Source organism: Elephantulus edwardii, unplaced genomic scaffold (genome assembly GCF_000299155.1).
Source record: "Elephantulus edwardii isolate Elephantulus edwardi_28Jun2011 unplaced genomic scaffold, EleEdw1.0 scaffold00120, whole genome shotgun sequence".
In the NCBI taxonomy this organism is placed as follows: Eukaryota; Metazoa; Chordata; class Mammalia; order Macroscelidea; family Macroscelididae; genus Elephantulus; species Elephantulus edwardii.
Window position 1 is genome coordinate 6,022,921 of NW_006399870.1, and position 5,402 is coordinate 6,028,322.

Below are 5,402 nucleotides of genomic sequence, written 5' to 3' on the forward strand. Positions count from 1 at the left end.
TATCAGTTTGATGACTAAAGTGTACTCCTGATCCAAGCCATGATATTTTCAATTGTTTTCTATGTATCTGAAAGTTAGTCAATTAATGTGGAAGATCAGAAAATAATTGATGCCTTTTTTTGTACTCAAGTTCTATAGGTCAAGTAATGGAAAGGAACAGAATAGAGGTAGAGAAAATCCTGCCTGAATATATGTTTAAAGTCTGAGGATAAGACTCTCCTTATAAAACAATATTCAGCTTATTAATTCTATTAAATAAGGTTGCTACATTAAAGAAATAGATTAGCTGAAAGCAGAGAGTACTAGAGGAAAGTCTATATGTGTTTCAATAACTATGCATAGCCATTTGACTGTGTGAATCACAACAAATTCTGAGTAACCCTGAGAATGGGGATCTTAGAACACTTGATTGTGCTTAGGTGAAACCTATACTTGGACCAGGAGACAGTCATCAGAACAGAGCAAGGAGACACTGCATGGTTCAAAATCAGGAAAAGTAGTGCTCTGGGGGTGCACCCTATCTCCATACCTTTTCAATCTATATGCAGAACAGATCATTTGAGAGGCTGGGTTCCATGCGGAAGAATGTGGCATCAGGGTTGGAGGAAGAAGACTCATCAACAACCTGAGTTATGGAGATGACACAACCTTGCTTGCTAAAACTGAGGAGAACCTGAGGCATTTGCTACAGAAAGTCAAGGACTGCAGCCTTCAATACGGATTGAAGCTCAGTATTAAGAAAACAACAATTCTCACCACTAGACCAATTGGCAATATCATAGTAAATGGTGAAGAGATTGACATTGTTAATAGCTTCTGTTTGTTTGGCTTCACAATGCCACTCTTGCTACCAGTAGACAAGAAATCAGAAGATGAATTACATTGGAAAAATCTGCTGTCAGTGATCTCTCAAGAGTATGGAAGAGCAACAGTGTCAGTCTGGAGACTAAGGTGCTCCTGATCCTGGTCATTGTCTTCACAATTACTTGCTGCTATACATCAGAGAGCTGGACAATGACAAGGGATGATAGAAGAAGAATTTATGACTTTGAGTTGTGGTGCTGAAGAAGAGTATTAAATATATCATAGATTGCTAAGAGAACAAGCAGATCTGCCCGGGAGAGGGTGAAATCGGGGTGCTCCTTGGAGTAAGGATTCTGAATCTCCTTCTGACATACTTTGGACATGTTACAAGGAAGGACCAGTCCTTGGAGAGGGGCATCATATTTAGATGGGTGCAGGGACAGCACAAAAGAGGAAAATCTAGGTAAAATGGATTGACTCTGACTGGAGTAATGGGGTAGTTGTTTCAGAAACAATGAAATTGGCTCAGGGTAAAGCAGGGTTCAGAGCTGTTGTACATAGGGGCGCTATGCATCAGAGTCGACTTGGTGGCACATAACATTGTAAACAGTATCTAGATTGATATTTGTCAATATCACCGGAAACTATAGGCAAGTTTATACATAAAATTAGCCATTATAGAGGCCACATAGAATAAAAGACATTCTATTTTCACATAACAACTTTTCATATTACTGAAAAGCTGAATCTTCTAATTTCTCTCTATGTTTAAATGAGATACAGTGATCAATAGTTTTCAGATGTGAATTTTTTGTCAGATATATTTGGTATCTCTAGAACTCTATCATACATAGTCCTCAGATGCCTTTAGGCCAGAGCACAGAGTTATTTTAATTTTAGACAATTTACTTATTCAATGTATCTTTTTAAAAAGATTTTAATTAATTTTCATACAATAACTCATTTACATTGTATCATACAATCTTTCATTTTCATTGTATTTCATATAGTCATTTATATGCATTGTTTTTATACAATTAATTACTCTAGAACTATGCCTATTACTCTCTTTTTTCTTTTTAAATTTTATTTTATTAATTTTAATGAACATTTACAGAGATTTTGGATTTTAATTCATTCAGTGTTGCATTTTTCTCCCTGCCCACCCCTTCTCCCCAATTCACTCTCCTCTTTGAAAAGTAAAATTCCTTCATTGGTATACAATCCCCCAAGTACACTCCTCTATGTAACCTTCATTCTGGACTGGTGTCATAACTATAATACCCAAATCATATATCACTTTTAAACTGTTCTCTCCCTCATGTGTTTCAGTTCCATATACATAATTTATCCAATACTCTCTTCTTTGAGTCCTCATTGATTCTTCTATTCCTTCATGCTAAAAACAAAACAAAATATTCTTCTTGCTGAAAACAAAGATAACTTGAAGTGTTTACTGAAAGAGAGCAAAGATTGTAGTCTTTAGTATGGATTACACTTTAATTCACCACAGAAACAAGAACTAGAAGACAGCTGAGTCACTATCTAGTGCATCTGGGGCCTTGGTGTCTAGAAGTAGACCTCCTCTAGCAACTAGAAAACAAGAAAGTAGCTTAGCTGTAGATGGAGAAAGGATTGAAATTGTCAACAATTTCATCTTACTTGGATGAACAATCTACACCCTTAGTCCCAGCATGTTTATCTGAGCACAGGCTACTCTGAGGATCAAATATTCTCAGATGATATAAAGTCCTGACTTATGTTGTTTTCTGCATCATGCCTTTGTTGGATGAGGTGAGAAACCTTCTTTGGGAAATGTCAAGCTGTGTTCAGAACTGTACCTGTTTCCAGTAAAGCTTTGAAGTCACTGCAATTAAAGAATAGACACTTTTGCTTCAAAATTGATGCTCATCAATACCTTGGCACTGTTTACCATATAGACTGAAAATTTATGGAGAAAAGATACATCCCTGACATACTCCTTTCTTGGTTTTGAGCCATACAAGGTTCCCTTTCTCTGTTGAACAACAGCTTCCTGATCTAAGTACAGATTTCACATGAGCACAATCAAGTGTTCTGGGATTCCCATTCTTCTTAATGTTAGCTACAATTTGTTGTCATCCACATAGTCATATATCTTTGCATAGTCAATAAAACACAAATATACATCTTTCTGGTACTCTGCTATCAGCCAAGATCCATCTGATATTAACAATGATGTATGATATCCATAATATCATGGCCTCTTATAAACACAGTTTTTATTTCTGAAAGTTCTCTGTCAATGTCTTGTTCAAGTCATTTTGACAGCTTCATTCAGGAAATCAAAAGATGAGTCACATTGGGAAAATATGCTTTCAAGTTCCTCTGTAGAGTACCAAAAGCAACAATGTTAGACTAGAGACTAAGGTGTGCCTGATCCAGGTAATGTTCTTCTCTGTTGGTTGATATGTATCTGAGAACTGAACAATGAATAAAGGAGATAGAAGAATCAATTTCTTTGAATTGTGGAGCTGGAGAAGAGTTATTAAACATACCGTGAACTGCCAAGAAAACAAACAAATCTGTTCTGGAGAGAATGAAGTCAGTTTGCTCCTTGAAAGCAAAGGTTTTGAATCTCTGTCTCATATACTTTAAACATATTTCCAGGGCAGGGATGGGAACCAGACCCTTAGAGAAAGATATCATACTTGGAAAAGGTAGAGAGTTAGAGCAGAAAATGGGAGATCTTGGACAGATGTATTGACAGTGATTGTGGCAATGGGGCCAGGTATGTCAGAGACAGTGAAGTTGACTCAGGATAGGGCAAGGTTCAAAGCCTTTGTTCATTGGGTCATTGTAAGTCATAGTCAACTGGAAGGTACACAACAAAAATGACAACACACCCTGGTAAAATTAGGTAAATGATAAAGTATTTTGGCTTAGAGAGTTTCTTTGTTCTGTTCTAATACTGGCAATGCCCCAATTGTTCCCTTTCTTACTAATTTTGCACTCTTCTTATATTTGTAGCCTTTACATAAAAAGGCAGAATAATATTTGCTTGTCAGTAAATCTTTCAATATATAGTGATATTAAGGAGTAAAGTATTTATACTTGGAAGTTTGATTCTTGGCAACAGAGGCATTTCAAAGTTGGTGTGTAGATCACCAATCTATCCCTTTTGATGTCAAGCAACAGTCAACCTCATAATAGAGTTAGAAAACCACCATCATCAAAGAGCTTAGAATTTGACTTGTATCTTTTGGAAAGATTAATATGTATGAGCGTGTCCCAAGAGCTTCTAAAAGGATGATTGTTGAGTGGAAGGAAGAAATCCTTCATCGAATTCTCCTTGGAGAAAAGACAGAGTCAGAGTGAACAGCTGCTAGAATTGATGCATTATCCTGATATAAAAAAGCACCTAAGTGGTTAAGTAGTTCAATAACACTACCTTTCAAGGCCCAGGGACAGAATCAATTTAGGGAGTTCAGACTGGGGCACACCTGGCTTGATGTAAAACTCATTATAAATAATGAGTTAAGCCCCTTGTTCTTCCACATTTATTTCCCTAAAATTTTGCAAAAATTTTACTTCATTTTGCAAATATAGATGTATATCAATTTCAGAAGTTCCATGAATATTTGAGACAGTTTTTTGCAAAATTATCTAACACGTAAAAATCTCAAATGATTGCCTTGAATTCATATCTTATGATTCTATAAATTCTAGAAAGTATTTTAGATTACTTGGATTTAGAGAGAAAGAGAGAGAGAGAGCATAGAAATAGTCTGGCCTATAATTATACTAGAAATACTAGAAACTGAAGCTGATTTAGTGTGGCAATATACCTAATTAATACGACAGATATATATTAAGAATACATGCCGTGTGAAAACTCTGCTGACTGCTGGGGAATATGACTAGAAGGAGACATCATATCGCTGTCCTCAGACACTTTACCATCTAATGGGAAAAAGAAAAATATTGTAAATGTGTAATGTGCAGGTAATTTGAAAATTGGACAATAAAGGATATTTTTTTATGAATAAAGACAATTTTCATACTAACTTTTAATCTTATACTTCTTTCCGAATCAATTAAACTCAAGATCCTATCTAGATGTTTTATTAACTATATGATTAGTAACAGAGTACAATATTACTTTGCTGATGAAATTTGACTGGATGATCTTGGCTAACATAATATATAACATAATTGGAAATAGAGTCTAAGGAAACTTTAATAAATAATTTTTTGCCAAAAAAATCGCAAAGAGATACAGCAGGAAAAGCTTTAGTTTTTAGTTTTAAGAATTTTTCTTTTACCATTTTTTTTCCTTTTGATATGTGTGAAAGTTTACACAGCATATTATTTTGTTTGTGGGTTAATTTTTTTCCAGTAGATTAATCATGTATATTTTGTTTCACATCATTAATTACTTTATTAACAGTGTTTGGTCATCTATTAATTGCATAATGTTTTTCCCTTTACCCATTCCAATGAAGTGCTTATTGTCCATCCACTAATTTTATTTCCTTTGTCCCATCCTATAACCATACTAAATTATGCTGAGTGAACTAACTCAACCTCTATCTACATAAACCTCTATCTAGTTTTTT